Source organism: Ambystoma mexicanum, chromosome 1q, assembly GCF_040938575.1.
Source record: "Ambystoma mexicanum isolate Mex_15411 chromosome 1q, UKY_AmexF1_1, whole genome shotgun sequence".
Lineage (NCBI taxonomy): Eukaryota > Metazoa > Chordata > Amphibia > Caudata > Ambystomatidae > Ambystoma > Ambystoma mexicanum.
The window spans coordinates 1,239,919,203-1,239,939,807 of NC_090922.1; the positions used below are offsets into that span (position 1 = coordinate 1,239,919,203).

General features: G+C 45.2%; 1 protein-coding gene across 1 annotated transcript in view; it reads left to right on the forward strand.

Annotated features, from left to right (window-relative positions):
* The first annotated feature begins 329 nt into the window (after positions 1 to 329).
* KANK4 (KN motif and ankyrin repeat domains 4) overlaps positions 330 to 20,605 on the forward strand; it is a 1,485,983-nt gene continuing 1,465,707 nt past the window's right edge. The window contains exon 1 of the mRNA XM_069642033.1: positions 330 to 513. The gene's annotated coding sequence lies outside the window, so the exon portion shown is untranslated. The remainder of the gene's footprint in view (positions 514 to 20,605) is intronic.

Sequence of the window (20,605 nt, forward strand, 5' to 3'; positions counted from 1 at the left end):
AAATGCAGATAAATAAATACATTAAACACCGAAAATTCGCAAATGTGGCAATAACACTAATTTTAAGAATATATGCTATGAAGAAATAAAACGCTTTTCTAGTAAATCGAAACTTTTAGTTCTCCAAAATGTTTGTCATTAGCATACTCTGCACTGTTGTTTCTTAAATTGGTGGCGTCGTAAATTAAAGCAGTGCTTTTCTCCCGGGTAAACTTTGTCTACGAAGCACTGAAAAAGTGAGACGCCTTTAAAAGGCAGGCGATCAGTCTGCAGAGGGCAGGGAGCGTGGGCAGTGCAGAAAAGGCACGTTTTTAATACAGCCAGTGCTTGTATATTCCTCGCATACGCTCTGCGCGGCAGTTGGGAACTTCTCAAAGCGGGGCCCGGATAACGGGGCGTCCCACTGCATTCCCAGCCGCGCACACACTGGGGCGGAACGCATTAACACGTGCAACCCCGGGAAGCAGCGCAGGGACTGAGGACCAGGGGAAAGACCCGCACAGCCGCTTCCAGGTAAGAGCAGCGACGTCAGTTCACGAGACCTGCTTTCGAAAAGTTGTGCGGCATCTGCAAAAGTGGAAAGCTTAACAATCCCCGTTTTTCCCGAAGACTGGAGTTTGTACCTCTGCCAGCTGCCCGCTGGCTGACATTCCTAGGTTTATTATGTTAGATACGGGAGTTTTCATTGGCCCAGCAGACGCATTCTCGCGTTTTGAGAAATGATCGTGTGCCTGGGGATGACACCACGGGCTGTTATTGGAACCGTGCATTGCCAGGTCGCTCCCTCAGTCATATTCGCGCTGCAGGGTGTATGGGCTGTGAGTGGAGCGGGCTCCCTGACCTGATTAACACTGCAGCTGGGGAGGATAGGCTGCTGCTCTGGTACCTGGCTACAGACCGGGGAGAGTCAGATTAGCACCCGGAGGACCTCCCGCCCCCCAAGCATTCTGCTCTCCCTTGACATACATCGGTTTTGCCATTGAAATGGCCGGTGTGCTGCGTTGCCTCAAAGACAATCTGTGCGATATACAGAGGCACGCGGGTGGGGTTTACATGTCAAAGGAGCAAACACAGTGCAGGAGATAGGGGCCTTTGTGTGGAAGATGATTTCTGGACTGATGGGAGACCCGTGTAAGGTCATGGGTCAGGGCCGGCATGCAAGGAACAACTTTTCCAGGAAAAGGGTTGAAGAAAGGTGTAAGGAGAGGGACAGGGGAGTGATTAATGAACTTGATTGTAGGAAACAGTTGTCAACTCCGAAGGGCATTTATGCAATTCTGAAGTAGACACATTCCCAAAATGACATGCCTGAATGACGGAAGGAAATAAATACATAATGAAAGATGGAAACATGATTAAATTAAGTAAAGACAGAAAGCACAAACAATGAAATAGAGATAGTAAGAAAATGAGCGAGATGAAGAAATAAAGAAAAAAGAAAAGGAAACACGTAAAGTACTAATAGTGAAGTAGTCAATTTTCGGAATTCTGTCAACGGGCTTCAGTGTTGAAAAGTGTTTCCTACAGTCAAGCCCATTGTTGATCCATTAAACAGCAGCTCTGCTACTCATGGATGTAGAAAGTGTACTGCAGGGCTCAGTTGAGACTATTGTTGAGACTTTAAAACAGGAGCCATGGCACCATGGAAGGCAGAAGGATAGATAACATCCCCCAGGAGCCAATTGGAGGGCTCATTTTTGGGGTCAACATTTATTTTACAAGTCTTTTGGTGTTCACCAAAGTGCCCATGTTAATTACTTCATCATCAGACTGTTCCTTTTTAAGTAAGTTTGGGAAACAATTGTTATTCTTCTTAGGTATTAGATACACACTGAACCTCATATGTATGTTGGTCATTGGAAATACTTTTGATATTTTATTCAAAAACACTCACTTATGAGTTTGGATTGCATGGGGTATGTACCACATGGTATATAGTGCATTCACACCCGGGAAAGGAGGTTGACCAATTACAATCCACCTTTCGCGGGCACGACTTCTCATTCACTGCCCGCACCATTGCTCTGAATCAATTGTCATAAAAAATGGCCGCCAACATAAAAATAGAAAACAGACAAGGTCCCTTTTCCGATGACGGGGGCCATTTTGCAATTTGTTTTCCATGGCCACCCTCATCCGAAAAGGGACAGTGCCTTTTATATTTTAATGGTGGGGGTCATTTTTTTGGAGAAAAAAAATTCTCCAGAGTGAGATGTTCTCGTGCTGAGTGCAACTCCTGTCGGAAAAAAAAATGAAAACTATCTGCAGCCTGGGATCTCTTTGCTTCACTCGGGCCTACAAAGCTCAGGTGGGCCATTAAACGTCATGTCTGCCCACAAGCCCTGGCGTGAAAGCTACATGCTGCATGGAATAAGCAACCCATAAATAGCCCCTAAAGGACTAGTGCAACCCATCCAATCTCAACTAATTATTACGTGGTACAACTTAACTCTAAGGATCAATAGAGTTCTTTTCTGGGAAGCAATAGACTTCCGTGCAGGGAGCTTCAAAGGGGGAACATTTGGGGTGAGTGGAGTGATCAGCAATTGGAGCGATGCCCTTTAGAGAAGTGTAAAATGGAGTGGGCCTGCTTTGGGAACTTGCTCCAGAGATTGTGCTTAGCAGGAAAAGGCTTGTTTTCTGGTTGTTTTCCCTTTTGCAGTTATTTGTTTCCAATCTGGCAATGCAAGAACTTCTGGCGATGTGTTTGCCTGGAGAGCTGTGGAGTTTCTCAGCCAGATATTTGTTGTATAGTTGGAGTATCACAATGGTAAGGTGTCATCCTGTGTGGGGTCTACTGGAGACACAAATGTAGGAATCAGGATGTAGGCAACAGCCATAGATGTCACACTTTACACCCTGACTGGTACACAGCATGTGTTTTGCCTAAAATCACCCAGTTTTTCAGTCACATGCTGAGGCCTGTGTTAGAAATCATGGGGCTGATTCATGGAATTATCAGCGCAGAAAATATGGTACTTGCGCGCAAACCTGGGGCAAAACACCATTCATCGATTCATGGAATCCAATGCACAGTAGTTTTCTTGGACTTGCGTAGAGTTTGCACTGGCTCAGCACATCTGTGCGAGAGTCCAAGCAAAGCGTGGGCGTGACCTGCGTAGATGGCTGTGAAGGGAACGGAACACCAAAATGGGGAAGAACTTGCAAAAAATAGCCGTTCCGAGGGACGGCCTGCAGGCATTCCCTTATACACCCACAATTGCGCGGCACAAGACTTATTAATCGATTCGATCATACAACGTCTTGGCTGGGAAATGGCCACGCAAGTCCTTCATACAATCCAGGCAGGTGTGAGTGCACTTGCGCAAAGGATTTTCAGCACGCAGGTGGGCTTGCATGTCGGATTTTGGGGTGTGTGTACTCAATCAGGGTTCCAATGTAACTCAGGGGTGTACGTAAGCAGTGTAGCAGGGTGCAGGCCTGCTTACGGAGCACCCCACGCACTGCTTGAAGTTTGCGTGCATTTACGCCCGGGGGAGCACGCAAAGGTAGCTGATCTAGTAGTTTTCTGCTTTGCATGTGGACATGTTGGGGGCGTTCCGACCACGACTTGTGAATACGGTTACTTTGCGATGTCAATTCCATAAATACTCGTGGCGCGCATTTTTTTTTCTGCGTGCAGTTTCACACAGCATTTCTGCGCGAAATTCCATGAATCGGCACCACAATGCACCACAACGTAGCCACTTGGCACGAGTTCCTGCGCTTGCCTGTTCCTATCAGAGATGCCGTCAAATGTTCCTTAAACATACCCACTCCAATTTCACCCTGTTCAAACCCGACTGTATTATGTTTCCCAGGCCCACAAACTGGGAGTTGCCAGCCCGAAAATATGTTAATTTGAATTAGCTGCAGTCTTCTGAAGCCTGATTTCTTTCCTAGAGCCTCCTCCGTACACTAAGCTGAGGTTTATCCTTAGTGAGTTTCTAGTGGAGGTGGGGGCATGTGGGGGAAAGGGGCGTTCATGCTGGCAGTTACATGTGAATGTAAACACCCTGAGTACTGTATGGTCCAAGTATTAAATAGCAGCTAACAGCAGTGGAGGAACATCTGTTTCTCAGTGTACACGGTTTAGGCCCATTCATCTCTCCGCGAGACTTGGCACGCGCAGCCGGCATCTCTCGCTGGGAAATCAGCAGTACATTGTTTAGTGGAGATGTCATGAGGCTGGTGTTTTGCTATTTAAAAAAATAAATCTGGAATGCGATTAAAATGATAAAAGAGGCGCTTCCATCCATCAGGCATGTATCTTCTCATTCTCAAAACGTGTTTGACAGGGGATGGCCCCCACCGGCCTGGATGATGAAAGTGCTTTGTCGCTGTGTTTTGTGCTGCTCCAAAGTATCTTATTTAGAGCACCTGCATTTTGGGGACAATTTACAGCATCCAGAGACTGAGCCATATTAGTTTACATGCAAGTGGGAGGAACCTGCGGAATTTGCAGGTAGGGCCTAGTCGTAGGCTGGCAGTGTAAATCTGGAATGCGATTCAAATGATAAAAGAGGCGCTTCCATCCATCAGGCATGTATCTTCTCCTTCTCAAAACGTGTTTGACTGAGGATGGCCCCCACCGGCCTGGATGATGAAAGTGCTTTGTTGCTGTGTTTTGTGCTGCTCCAAAGTATCTTATTTAGAGCACCTGCATTTTGGGGACAATTTACAGCATCCAGAGACTGAGCCATATTAGTTTACATGCAAGTGGGAGGAACCTGCGGAATTTGCAGGTAGGGCCTAGTCGTAGGCTGGCAGTGTAAATCTGTATGTACAATATCCCTCATGTAGCCACAGGTAGGAGCATATTTAATGAGTCTCAAAGGTTTAACAAGGTGCCCTGCATCCAGAGCTGTTGAAAACATGTTTTTCTAAAAAGAGAACGAGATTAATGGCACTTGCTTTCAAATAGCAAGTCCGCGGACACACGGACTTGCTATTGGTTTTGCAATAGACCGAATGGGGAAAAAAATGTGCTCACGTCTACAGCCCAAACCGCTGGACGGATTTTCACCAAATTTGGACCAGGAGCAGCGGCTTGGTCCCGAAAGCGTGCTTTTGCAAATTTGGTGAAAATCCGTCCAGTAGTTTTTTTATAAAATGAGCAAAAAATAGGTAAAAAAAAATTAGTGATATCTATGTTTGGTCCGCGGACACACTTCCCTGTTCGCTCCGCGTACAGTGCCCTGATTGGCCAACTGGCTTGCGTCATGTCCACGGACATGCAATGTGTTCGTTGATTGGACGGTGAAGAGCGTGAAGCGCGTCAGATTTTTTGACGACAGTAGAGCACCGGCTGTGTATAGCCTGCACAGCAATATTTAAAGTTTCTTTTAGTGCACTTATTGTCCAGATGATTTTTATTTTTTTCAGTATCTGTTCACCTGTTCACATTTATTAGTCCACAGGGTGAGCCTATTGGGGTTTTTCTGCCAACACGGGCACTTTCTCCGGGCTTCCTAATAATAATATAACTGCAATGAAATCGAAATATATTGTAACTATCTATGTTAATAATTATAGTGGCTATTTGTCAGTGACTGTACATGGATGTTTATATATATGTATATATATGTATATATATACATATATATATACATATATATATATACAAAAGAACAAAGCGTGAGTGGCGTAAGGATACCTGGTCTCATCAGCGAGCATGGCTTAGGGTGGGTTGGCACTCTCAGCATGCTGCCCTATGGGACACAGGTACACTAGAAGAGATGGGGGCATCCACACTGGAAGCATGGGACACGAAGCACTGCTGCATTCTCTAACTGGGGGAAATGAAATTGACTTAATATGTGGTGTTGACTAAGGCAATAGGATTTGTAGTAGTACATTGTGAAAGCCTGCATAGATAACCAGCAGCCTCATTGATGTGCATTGGGTGAGTTTTAACTTGTGCATGTAATGCGGTCCAAATTAGTTGCAAGTGTATCCACAAAGGGGGACATATTTATAGTACCTATAAGAACAATATTGACAATGAAAATGTAGGATAAATATTTACATTATTAATAGGGGATTAACAGCCATAATATTAATAGGCAGGTACATAGCCACTGCCTCAATAGGTGAAACAATATTCACAGTATCAAAGGCCTGATTCATGGAAGTGTTTTATAATGGTGCAATCCCATAGGAAAACGTTCCATGAATACTCACAGCTATGTTTCACAATTGCAGTCAATTGGACCAGGCTTCATTCAGTAATTTTCTACTGAAATAATATGCATTCTCGTAACCTCAGTGCCACACAGGGCCTGATTCATGGAATATTTGCCCGGTTCAAAGTGAATTTGCACTGCTGAAAAGTGACTTTGCACTGCAGACACAACCCCTGATTCATGGAAACGTGCAGAGTGTATTTTTGTCTTGCAAAGTCCGGGCAAACTCATTTTGCACTGCAAAACTGACTATGTGCTGACTTTGCACAGGAAAAATACACTTTGCACGTTTCCATGAATAAGGTTTTGTTTCGGCAGTGCAAAGTCACTTTTCAGCAGTGCAAATTCACTTTGAACCGGGCAAATATTCCATTAATCAGGCCCACAGCCTCTAATCTGACCGTGTAACAGTGCGGCCAGTCACACACCCACTACAAGAAACTGACACAACTAGTCAACACCACACTGTAATCATGCACCCGCCAATTCATAGCGTCACTTTGCTGTAACCTGCTCACATGCTGAGGCGAAAATTCGAAATAGCTCCGTGCAAGGTTTCCTTAATGCTGATGTTGTCAAAACATGTAACATTGAACTGTATATCCGGCCCTGTCATTTTTTGCTTTCCACTGGATATAGTGCAACACTGTACACCCAGACAGCCGCCCAAATGCTTCACCACCCTATCAGTGGCAGATCAGCACTCTACTAATGCAGTGTATAAGTAATAGTAGGCTAAACAGATATTCTGTGTTTATGGGTAGGGCACTGCTGGCCTTATCTATGTCTTGACACATACTTGCAGTGTCCATTGGTGGTGCAATATCCACAGTGTCCACTCCTGGCACAGTAGTCGCATTGTCCATGGGTATTGTAAACGGGGGGAGGAGGGCGTAGCAACATCGAGAGTGCAACAGATGGAACAGTGGCGACAGTATCCATGGGAGTCGGGTGGGGGGGAGGGGTACACTGTTTAGTTTATTAGTTTAGTTTATTATTTGTTATGCGCTCCAGACCCGAGGGTATTCAGGCGCAAGGCATAAGGATATTCAAAGCTTGGTTACAACATGTAAAATACATTGAAGGCATGCAAAGTTTTACAAAGTAGTTGGTGCGGTTGGTGCATGCAGTGTAGAGAGAGGTGCCGGGTTAAGTTAGCAAGGTATATGCCTAGATGTCGGCATCTTTGAGCCAACTAGTGATACTCTGGCGGAACTTGTGATAGGTTTGATCGATTCTTAGAGGGGATGGTAGTGAGTTCCATAGGAGTGCTGCCTTGACCTGGAAGCTGCTGCCTCCGATTTTGGCACGTTTGTATCTGGGGTCCCAGAGGTAGTTGGTGTTGGCGAGTCTGGTGATTCTTGTGGTAGGCTTCAAAGTGAATCTGTCGGATAGGTAACAGGGTGCTGCATTGTTCAAGCATTTGTGGGTGAGGGAGGCAGTTTTTAGTTTTATTTTATTATGAGTGGAAAGCCAGTTGTTGGCTCTTCTGGTATTAGAGATGTGTTCTCTCTTGGGGATTCCTAGGGCTGCTCTCAGCGCATTATTTTGTAGGAGTTGGATTTTTTTGATGGTTTGTTTATTGGCTCCTATGTAAAGAGCGTTGCAGTAGTCCAGCCTGGATAAGATGAGGGCTCTGGCTAGGGTGATGCAACTGTCCTGTGACAGGAAGGCCTTGCCAGCTCTAATCAACGTGCATGTATATGCTGTGGCCGAGGCCAAGGCATTGACCTGCTTGCTGAAGGAGAGAGTGGAGTCCAGATAGAAACCCAGGGTTTTAACCTCCTTGGCGACTGTAATAATATTATTGTCTATGTTGAATGCTGAGTATTCGGGGCTGAGTTTTTTGAGGGTTGAGGGAGTGCCCAGGATGATGATCTCTGTTTTGTCATCATTCAGGCATAGACCGTGGGTGGCCATCCATGCCTGGATGATGAGATATATCCTGTTCACCAAGGCCAAGTCCTTGTTGTAATCACCGGTAAGCGGTAGGAGAATCTGTGTGTCATCTGCATAGTTAGTGTAGGTGATACCCAGAAGGTCCAGATCATCCAAAAGGGGCTTGGTAAAGATATTATAGAGGGTGGGTGAGACGCAAGATCCCTGGGGCACTCCGCAGGTTATGGGGATGGGGGTGGCTGCTGCCATAGGAGAGAAGACTCTCATAGTTCTGTTGGTTAGGAAAGATTGTATCCATGCTATGGCTTCTTTGGAGAAGTGAGCTGCCGAGTCCAGGTGGCTGCATAGGACTGTGTGGTCGACCAGGTCGAAGGCAGCTGATAAGTCCAGGAGTAGAAGGAGGGCCGATTTCCCTTCATCCCGGAGTTCATCTATCTGTGACTTGAGGTCTAGGAGAGCTGTTTCTGTCCCATGTTGGGGCCGGAAGCCTGATTGCCTAGTTCCTAGTAGAGAGTTGGTTTCCAAGTATTTTTGTATCTGGGAGTATGCCATTTTATCTAAGATCTTTAAGAGAAAGGGCACTGTAGTAATCGGGCGGTAATTGGTGGGTACTAGTGGGTCAAGGGACTGCTTTTTCAGTAGAGGAAGCACCCATGATTCTTTGAAGTTGGATGGGATGGTATTGGTGGAGAAGGATGAGTTGATACATTTTGTGTTAAAGGGGGCCAGATCTCTGGCTGCATCCTTTAGAAGTTGAGCGGGGCATAGGTCACCTTGACAGTTGGTGGGTTTGAGAGATAGTATGGTATTTTCTGTTTCTTTTATGGTGAATTTGGAAAACTTAAATCTGGGGTGATTGGTAGAGTTACTTGGTTGCTCTAGGTTGACGCTAATGGGTTTGTTGCCGGCGAGTGTGGCTTTTTTCTTGGCAATTTTAGTTTGAAGGGTAGTGACTTTGTTGGCTAGAGCTTGTTGTATGTTGGAAAACCAGAGTTGGTCTTTGATGTAGTTGTCTGGCACCGGGATGGGTGCTTCTAGCTCTTTGAGGATGACAAAGAGTTATTTCGTGCTAGAGTTGGCTTGGGCAATTCTAGCGTTGTAAGTTTCGCATTTAGCTAGGTTGATTTCTTTTTTGTATAGGGCTGTGATGGAGCTGAGGTTGGCTTTGTTTTTGTCAGAAGGTTGTGCTCGCCAGGATGTTTCACAATGCCTTTTTTGTTTGCGCAATGATTTTAGGTATGCGGTGTACCATGAATTGAGATGGGATTTGGGTTTACTTTGTCTAAGTTTGAGTGGTGCAATAGAGTCTAGAGATGTGGTCATGATGTGGTTAAATTCCTTAACCATAGCTTCGGGGTCCAGGTTTTCCGGGATGTCGTTGAGTGTAGGGAGGATGAGGGGTAGCAGTTTGTCACAGGTGATGTTTTTTTTGTTCCGGGTAGGAATGGATGGCGCTAGAGGTGTGGGTGCCAAGGTGGGTTTGGCGGTAGTTAGGGTAAAGGTTATGAGGTGGTGATCTGTCCAAATCTGGGGGGAAATGGAGGCTATCGTGGCGTTGCAGTTGTAATCTGCTACCCAGTCCAGGGTTCTGCCTTTGTTGTGTGAGGGGGTGAGCACTCTTTGGTTAAATCCTTGTTCTGCTAGGATACTAGCCACATTGGATGCATGTGTGTCTTTGGGGTCATTATAACCTAAATTCAAGTCGCCTAGTAGTAGGACTTGGGAGGAATTTTTTAGATTATTCGAGATGATATTTGATATATCGTCTTCAAAGGTCCCAATGGGGCCTGGAGGTCTATAGACCAGGTATATTGTGAGAGTCTGGGTGTTATTTATGTTTATTTGGCTGTCATGAGCTCACATGAGTTGATGACTGAGGATGGTACTAGTCTGCAAGGTAGATTGTTTCTCGTTATGAGTGCAATGCCTCCACCCCGAGTATCGGTTCTGTCTGATCGCAATATGGTATATCCATTTGGTATGGCCAGTGAGAGGGCGGGTCCTGCTGCGGCGTGAAGCCAAGATTCGGTGACTGCTAGGAGGTCTAGCTGTTCAGAGTGGATGATGTCTGCTATCTCTGTAGCGTGTGCAACTAGCGATCTAGAGTTTATTAGGCCACCCTTGAGGCAGGGGGTGTTTATCTTAGGTAAGGTGGGGCTAGCTGTAGTTTGGGTCTTGGAGGGGGGGCTGTTGGTGGTGGTTGGAGTGGGCCAGTGTTTAGTTGTTCGTTTGTTAGAGGATGCCAGGGTTCTAGCTAGTGGTTCATAGAGTTTTGCAAGTCTTGAGCGGAGTCTGCCGTTCCTCTCGAGGGTATTGCAAGGTAGAGTGTTATGTGTCTGGCCTTGCAGGTGGCAGTCAGTTGGCCAGGGTTTGTTAGCGTGATTGGGAGGTAGTGACATGGTGTTGTAGTGAGTGGTGTGGTATTGGTACGTTGCTAGTACTAGGAGCAGGATGTGTATGATACTTGTTGTGTGTGAGGTGGGGAGCAGGATGCGCAGGGGTGTGTGCATTGTTGGTATGGGTGCTCTAGGCGGGGGAGCCTGTATCAAATTCTGTATTGGTGTGCTCTCTAGGTCTGGTCTAAGCTATGTGGCTGAGTGCAGAGTTCAAAATGCAAATACGGGAGTAGTCTAGATGCAGTATTTGTAAAGGGCGCAACATTGACTAAGTAAAGAATTCAAAAATGCAAAAACAGATACTGCTACAGTAATTCAGATACACGGACAATGGATCCACCTAGATTCAATTTTGCAGTGGGAGCCCAAATGCAGCAATTCAATTACACAGACAATGGATCACCTAGATTCAGTTTTGCAGTGGGAGCCTAAATGCAGCAATTCAAATACATGGACAATGGAACACCTAGATTCAATTTTGCAGTGGAAGCCTAAATGCAGCAATTCAAATACACGGACAATGGAACACCTAGATTCAATTTTGCAGTGGGAGCCAGTCTAAAGGGTGCAATCAACACAATAACATGCAGTATTTCTGGTGGAGTTCAAGGCAGAAGCAGTCTAAGTGCAAATTTGCAAATAAGGGTGCAATCAACACAATAAAATGCAGTATTTCTGGTGGAGTTCAAGGCAGAAGCAGTCGAAATGTAGCTTTGCAAAAAAGGGTGCAATCAACACAATAAAATGCAGTATTGCTGGTGGAGTTCAAGGCAGAAGCAGTCTAAATGCAGCTTTGCAAATAAGGGTGCAATCAACACAATAAAATGCAGTATTTCCGGTGGAGTTCAAGGCAGAAGCAGTCGAAATGCAGTTTTGCAAATAAGGGTGCAATCAACACAATAAAATGCAGTATTTCTGGTGGAGTTCAAGGCAGAAGCAGTCTAAATGCAGCTTTGCAAATAAGGGTGCAATCAACACAATAAAATGCAGTATTTCTGGTGGAGTTCAAGGCAGAAGCAGTCTAAATGCAGCTTTGCAAATAAGGGGGATATGTATTCTGTTCACAGAATCCTTGGATGGAACAGTGATCACAGCAATCACACATGGATCTTCATCGGCACCAGGGTTGGGCTGGCCTATATGGAACTCTGGAGATTTCCCGGTCGGCCTCTGCACCCCGGGCCTCTTTTGTGGTGTAATCTATTTTATTTCCAAATCTTCTCATAGGAAAAGGGTTGGGCTTGCTGAAAGTGTGTAATATGGGGCCAGTCTGAACATTAGTTCCAGGGCCTTTTTTGGTTCCCAGTCCACCCCTGATCGGCCCAGTGGGAGCGCATGGAAGCTGTGCTTCTCTACTTTCGTTTTAAAATCAAAGTCCAGGAAGAAGTTGAAGCTTGCACCTCAATGCACCGCACTCAACATTCCCTTAAAGGATAGTTCCGGGACTTTTTTTTTATTGTCCCTACGGGTCGGCCATGTGTTTGTAAGCATAAATCGGTAGATCGTAGGAAACTTTCCTATGGACCTTACCCGACTTTTCGCCCATTATCGCACTCGAAATCAGCCTCCATTTTGTGATAATCCTATCATTTCGCCCCATCGACCTGGCTCACCTGCCTTTGCGGCACTAAATCAAATCCCCCGCCCCTGAGCCTGACATCAGCAGACGCGTACTGCCCATTTCAAGCACGTCTCGTGTCAACAATCGCTGCGCCTCAGCTATTGACGTGTTGCCATGGAAATGGCAGGACGCCTCTTTCCCCAATAAGTATAAACAGACCGTTTCACAACATACAGCAGCAGATTTTCGATTCCATTCCTCTCTCTGTGTTACTTTGAGTATTCTGTGACTCGTTTCAGTGCTCTGGTCAGCTACCTTCGCCGCTTGTAGCCCGTGTGAACACCTGTACCATCTCTGTAAATTATTTTACTATCTTTACCGCACAATGGCCACAATAATGCCGTATATGTACGAGCCCGAGTACACCGAGGAGGAACTACTGGAAAGGCAAGCACGCGAAAACGATGGGGATTCGGACGGCAGTTGGGAGGACCAGTCAACGGATGAAGAGCCTGGACCATGTCGCATGGACGGCGTCTCCACCTGGTGCACGTGCAATCGGTGCGAGCTAATGCCAACTGAGGAGGAGAACTGCTGCTGCCGTGAAAATTCCGGGTGCTTGGCCTACATTTCGGAAAGCGAGCAAAGTCTGCAGGAAGGCGAGCAAAGTCCGCAATGCATCACCGAGCTGCCAGAGTTCAGGGAAGCCTGCCTCTCACGGACCGTGTTGAGGATGATGATGGTGCTTATGCACGAACTTCGTGGCACTGTTCGTCCGCGTAATCCGAGTAACGAGTAAGTATACTCTGTTTGTGATGTCAGTGATGCCACTACTATTTCATGGTCGTCTCCCACATATAAAATTACATTTACATATCATTCGAACGCATGTAAATTGGTTCCATATAGTGCATTTTCTAGATATAATTTTTTTCTAAGAAAAATGACATGTGTTACCTGAATCGACATTGATAAGAAAGTTTGGTCAGTTTAATACAGTTTGCATCTTTTTTTTTCACAGGTGGTACAGGCTGGTGGCCTATCGTTGCTTCACTTGGTGGCTTCACGGGAGGCTCGGACACCGCGTTCGGAGAGTAATACCTGCCCGTGCGGTACTTGCCATTAGACAACATTTCCCCAGTGACAGTGGACAATACCGCGGATTTTCCCTCGATGTGCTGCAACCTCAACTTTACAATGTGTAATGTTTATTATTTATGTTTAATTAAAATCTAAAATAAAGCCCAACATATATTTTAACAATGGTTGTTTTGATTTTTTAAATTAATCTAGTGTGTCTCCGTTGAATAGCCTTCCAGTGCCTTGTCTTGTCACACCACATGTCTCCGACCAGCATCCTCCCTCACGCTGGCCGCACACCTTCAATCCACATAACCGTTGAACCCATATATGCAGCAGTCATACATATATTATTTTGTGGGTTGGCATCAAGCGTTGGCAATAAAAAGCTGTTGGATTTTATTGATACAAAACATGGTTATAGGTAAATAATAAATATGGTTGATCATAATAAATCCTCTTTTTGGGCACCGGGTACATAGATGACCCCCATATATTCTCCTGGGAGGGTGAGGTATTTATAAACTCACCCCCCTGCCTTCCATGTAGTAGATCCTGCAGCCATCCTCTTACATTCAGTTAGATGGCCTCTCCTTGGTGAGGCCCTGCGGCAAACGGGTCTTGTCTGCACGACCACCGCCCCGATCCACCCCCCGCCCTATCAAAGGCAGTTCGCACCAGGGTACTTGCGCTGCTGGCAAGTGGAGCTGTCAGGGAGCGATAAAGGCCAAGAGGTGCCAAAGACCATGTACACTTCAAAGTGGTCTATAGAGCATGGGTTGTTGTTCCCATGTCTACCTCCAGACCCCGTGTCTCCTGCCAAGCATCCCCCCTCACGCTGGACGCCCCCCTGCAATCCACATAAGTGTGTCTTCATTCACGAGTCTTCCTGTGTCTTGTCTGCACGACCACCGCCCCGATCCACCCCCCGCCCTATCAAAGGCAGTTCGCACCAGGGTACTTGCGCTGCTGGCAAGTGGAGCTGTCAGGGAGCGATAAAGGCCAAGAGGTGCCAAAGACCATGTACACTTCAAAGTGGTCTATAGAGCATGGGTTGTTGTTCCCATGTCTACCTCCAGACCCCGTGTCTCCTGCCAAGCATCCCCCCTCATTCATTCACAAACACACCCCTGTTTCGAATTCTTTATAACCCACTTCATATTTCTAATGAGAACTTCTTTGCGCTTTGCTAGTCAACCCGTGAAGGTGCTGGTTATCTGCTCTTCGTCTCTGTGAACTTCCGTGACCACTTTGAGCAAACTCGTCAGTTTGCAACCTGTGAACTGCTCCCTGTTCTACGACAAGAAACTACTCTGATCCCTGCATCTAACTGTATGTTCGTCAAGGTAAGTCTATGTACCATAATCATTTTGCGTCCAATTTTTTAATTTATATCTATTTGCTAGTAGTCATCAAATTGCATCCATGTTTTCTTTTCGTTCACGACAGTACATGCAAGGAACTAGTCACATGTTCTGAGTTTAGTCAAATTACTTTTTCTATTTTTTGAAAGTTATTGAAATACTTATCCGCATGTGAATAACGTGTATAGTTCCAAGAACCAAAACGGACCTTGCATTGAACCTTTTATGTGTCATTTAATGTTTTAACACATTGGTATTCATAGAGAATTGTTGATCTTTACTTTTCAGAACTTTCCATAATGCCTGCCTGTTCCATTGGCGGTTGCCCTTCGAAGACCCATAACAAATCTGAAGGTACTATAATGCATGTTTTCCCTAAGACAATAGATCAGATAAGAGAATGGGTCCGATATTGCCGATATCCAGCCTCTGAGCTAGAAAGTAGAGTCCTAGAAGTCTTTGCGGACAAGAGGGGTGATCGATACCGCATCTGCAGCAGGCACTTTAGCCCAGACATGTACTCCACATCATTGCTAATAAAGAAGAAAACACTGCGAGCGAGGCGAAAATTGCTCTCAACCGCTATTCCCACTCTATTCGTCCACATCCCTCCACTGGTGAGTCAAGTTTACGTATTTATCTCTCGGCATTGCGGTAGTGTGTAGCATTAGCTAACAATAATTTCCCCATTTATGTATCCACTCAATATGAAGGCGGAAGATTCTCCATCCGTGTCGTTATTGCAGTCATCAGCCACTTCAAGCGCCTATCGGGTAATCTTACTTAGCTATTCTGACACTGACTTGTTTTAGGCATGTAAATCAATAGTTTTAATTGATCGTGTAATTATTTTACCTAATGGTACACCACAGTACTCGTCCTCTAGTCTTTGTTTTCAGTTATAATTATTGTTATCCAAAATAATACTGTCTTTCAGGGAGATGCTGAGGAGTCCAACGCATTGACGACAACCGTAGATGTCACTCAGATGCTCGAGGTACGTTTCCGGACAGTTCCATCGATGGAGATCATCAGATCTTGCATTCTTGTAGCGTGATTGTTACACACAATGTTTCTTTCGTTTTTAGCCATTGGTATGTCCTTCTGTCGTCGCCCTCCTATGTGTCTTCTTTTTTCAATATTGTGTTCATTACTAATGAAAGTCCTATGTTTCAGGGAGTCGATGGAGCATTAGTCCAAGAAGAAGGGGGAGCATGCAGTTACGGGTCGGCGCAACAGCTTGCAGAAGTGTGCACCGCAGTTACAGCGTCCCTTGATGTTCTTATGCATTTCGAGGTATGGATACTGACAGATCAATCATGCGAGATCAAATGACGTGATTACATCCGCTATACTTCCTTCTTTATTAACGCAAGCACTATGTTTCAGGGAGCTGACGGAGCTTCTTCAACAAGAACATCACCCCTAGTAGTTGATGCAGATCTCTGGGTGGTGACACTTCCAACGATGGAGCAAATCGAATAATATTTAGATATCCATTATTTATTTTAGACAACTGATCATTTGTGCAGGTCTATTTAGATGAGCCGTTGACGCCTGCAGAAAGTTTATGTTCTTTTAAACAAAATAGAAAACCATACTAATGCAATTACTGTGTTTCAGGGAGTTGCTGAAGCGTCATCTTCAATAATATCATCAATGGAAGTCTATGCAGAGCCCGAGGTATGGATCTTGACAGTTCAATCTAACTAGATCAACAATGCGTGAACTATTGTCGTTTGAATGTTCTACACAATGCGTTCATTCGTGTTTTGCTATTGAGATGTACGTATGGGTATTGGTCCCCAAGTACATTTTGTGTTTTCAATATTATTATACATACTAATGAAAGTTCTATGTTTCAGGGAGTCGATGGAGCCTCAGTGAGTGATGGATGTGCTTATCATGAAAATATAGTCGTTGCAGCGCGAGAGGAAGTGGAGACATGCACACACGAGTCGGAGCAACAGCGTCCAGATGTTGAAGTTCGAGGTAAGAAAGTTTCAAAGAAAAGAAAGCAAAAGAAGGTTAGTGTCCTGTTCACTATATTATGTTGTCTTTCACTGTCAATAGTTCAATACTGTAAGTTGTGTTTAAACTGAACATCCCTTTTCTAATCTGTCCTCTAGTTGCGAGTGGGTGTAAGAACTAGATCTACACAGACAGTGAAGCGAACGAGAGATGTTGCTTGTCAAACCTTTTGGCAGGGACTTGAGACTGGAGATGCATCGTGCCAATGGGAAGAATATGAAGTGATTGACAACGGAGCTATACCACCACCAGCCATTGATAGTGAATGTCCTCCTGGTAGTTTGGATGCAGTCGGAGATCAATTCACAGAATCCACACCCGCAAAAAATAAGAGCGCGCGAAAGTTGAAGACATTGTTTTTTTCTCCCATCTCCGGACAAGGAACAGTTGTTGCAGTGGAAGAGAATGACATGGACGACAATGAAACACCATCAATATCACTCAGCATAGCGGAAGACGATATCAGAGATTGTACCTTTCATGCGAGTGACATGTCCTCAACGTTACAGGCCGAACCAGCTGGGATGCAGAGTGACAGTATAAGGAAAGAGGCCAAATTCATTGTATTCGATAGCTGTTTGATGGATATTATTATGATGATGAAATGTGGGCATTGGGTTGGTGGGGAAGTATGTGGGGAGCCATTGATTAATGTGACTCGTGCAATTCGAGGCACTAACCTTAAAATACATGCCACCTGTACACAATATCATCCGTTCGCATGGTCTGCACAACCCATGCTGGGGCAACTGCCAGCAGGCAATCTACTTTGTGCAGCGGCCGCACTTTTTAGTGGTTCAAGTTTTAAAAAGTTACAGTATTTCTTTCAGTTTGTGGGAATCCATTTCATTGCGAAAACTCAGTTCTACAAATACCAAACCGATTATCTATTTCCAGCCATCAGCGAAGCTTGGAGAATGGAAAAAATGTCAATGGAAAGTACATTCGCGGGCAAACGCTTCAGGCTAGCCGGTGATGGACAGTGCGACAGCCCAGGATTTTCAGCCAAGTACTGCACCTACCACTTTCAGGACATGGAAAGTAAGAAAATTGTGAGTTCGGTGGTCGTGCAGGTGTCACAAAGTACATCCTCAGTGGCCATGGAGAAAGTTGGCTTTGTAGCATCATTGCAAGAACTACAATCGCGGGGAATGGTGATCGACCTGATAGCCACGGACAGACACGTTTCAATTGCCAAGACAATGAGAGAAGAGTACAAAAATATAAATCACCAATTTGACGTATGGCATCTTGCAAAAACAATCAATAAAAAATTGTCGGCTGCAGGAAAAAAAAAAGATATGCAAGGTATTTCACAGTGGTCCAAGTCAATCAGCAACCATCTTTGGTGGAGCTCAAAAACATGTGAAGGGTCGTTGGAAATTCTACTGGAAAAATGGCGGTCAGTAATGTTGCACTGTAGCAACGTCCATCGATGGTCGACAAATGAACATTTCCACAAATGTGAACATGGCCATTTGTCCACAGAGGAGGCACGGAAGAAGAAGTGGTTGATTCCTTCATCACCCACTCACAAGGCCATTGAAAAGATTGTATTTGATAAAACTATAACAAGAGATTTGAGGGGACTCACGGAATTCTGCCACACAGGAGATTTGGAGATGTTCCACAATATGTGCCTAAAGTACAGGCCCAAAAGATTGCATTTTGGCATGGAAGGCATGATAAATCGGACTCTTCTAGCGGTCTTGGCACATAACCATAATGTTGGCCGTCAACAAAGTAGGACGACCGGAACTTTAGGGACGCTTCGCTACAATAAGGCCTTCACTAAAAGAAGTAAACAATGGGTGATCAAACCAGTGTTTGAGGATATGCAATATGAGTTTATTGAGAGACTTATCGTAGATGTCCTCGATAGGCACATACATGGAGTGGTGAACGAACCTATGCAGGGGACAACTGCATTGCCACCCAACATTGCCTCTGTTCCATGTCCACCTAAAGCAGAGCTCATTGAGAAATACACATCACGGTTTAAATGATTGTAATTTGATTGTCTGTTCTCTCGAGTCTCCTCATGTTGCAGGCCCAAACTAGAAATGTGTGCTCGCTCAAAGTGAAGGTCAGCTGCTTTGATGTTTTGCTCGGGTGGCGGAACGGCCCACGACCCAGTATAAGGTTCTATTGTGATTTGACCTTGACAGGCCGGGACCATCCCGAAAGACTAAGAAAAGATAATGAATAAAATTTCAGAAACGAAACGATGAGCCACGTTCATTAGAAGAAGTAACGTCGGCAAAGAAGGAGTGGTGTTTCGGGTCTGCCCTACACAGAGACACAATGGAAAATGCAAATATAATGTAAGTAACTTTTGATGAGTTTATACCGCAATTTCATTACTATACAGTGGCTTTAAAGACGGGTTCAGTTGTACTTGTTCGTTCTATGTGGCATATTGTTTTCTACCGCGCACTATCTTGAGGAGAAACATCTGCTTTTACTGAAGTACCTCAAAACCTTCCTCTTTGCTTCTGCTTTCTCTCTCCCTCTCCCCTGCTACAACTGGTCCACTGTCTGCGACCTCGGTCCTGGGCCCTTCCACTCTCCACCTGCACTGCCTCCCTGTCAACCCCTGCACTGGGGGACTGTCTCAGTATCCTACAGCCCCCCCCTTCCCAGCACTTGTTCTGCACTTACCTTGCACTTGCCACCAGCTGGCCCTATTTATTTATTATTTTATGCTACTTACCTTGTACTCCACTCCCCCCCCCCCTCCATGCCTCGCCACGCCTTTAAACACTTGTGTACACCCAGTAGCGCTGTCCTCGCTATGAAATGAATAATTTTAATAAGGATCTGATGGTGAGACTAATTTCATTTTTTATGTTTTTAGGTACATCATTCACTACTGTCTGTGTCACGAGTACCAGACACCGGCGGACGGCTTCTACAGCCGCCAGTTGCTTCTCCGCGTGAACAACGTTACCACCCTGACCATTTTATGGGACGATCGCCAAGTACAAGTATGCCCTTACGCGGTACTAACGGTTAGATGCAACATACCTACCGTTGTGGTGGCCTAGTGCCTCGTTGTTGGAACAGCCATGCGATTATCAGTGCGACCGAAGAGCTTATTTTTATCGTAAACCAACACCCTGTGTACTGCACACGAACATCGCTTCCCTCAATACGAACTTTTTGGAACATGAGCAAATAAAAATGCAAATCGCTGAATATTCTCTAAACATTTGATGTCAAATAAATGTACTTTACCACATTTACAATCTTGCGGTTTGATTTCAAAGTACAGTTTCATATTCCGAATTGTGGTGCGCTGTATTGTGAGCTGATCTGTGTTGATTTCCGGGGTCTGTGTGGAGTCGCGTAGAAGACGCCTGGGCGCGTTTGCCTACGCAGCTCAGTCACGTCACGGATAGAGGCGGGGAATATGAATGTTTTGATAAAGTCTGTTTCAGGGGCGGGGGATTTGATTTAGTGCCGCAAAGGCAGGTGAGCCAGGTCGATGGGGCGAAATGATAGGATTATCACAAAATGGAGGCTGATTTCGAGTGCGATAATGGGCGAAAAGTCGGGTAAGGTCCATAGGAAAGTTTCCTACGATCTACCGATTTATGCTTACAAACACATGGCCGACCCGTAGGGACAATAAAAAAAAAGTCCCGGAACTATCCTTTAAACAGCAGGTGTTTGTTTGGTGGGTTGAATTGTGCATGCAAGAGGGTGTGGCGATGGAGTTTGTTGGGAGGGGGGCAGGCCAGCAGGGAACATAATTCCACTACTACTTTCGTACACTTCGACCACTGCATCGGCATAATTAGATGGACACAGATTATAGTGAATTCAATAACAACAAACAAAAGAAGGTTCACAGTATGTACACATACATATTATTTCCAAATAGCTTCAATACATTACATTACAACTAATTAGATTAGTCGGGAGGATAGTTCAGGGACAACGCGCTCGCCAGGACGCAAGACAACGCGGAGCAACACAGGTTCCATCCCCGGGTCCGCGCTTAGACACCTCTGGGTATTAAGCGCGTTATAAATAACTAAAGCCAACTACGGGATTCAGCCTTGCACGTTCTTTTTTGTACTGTTA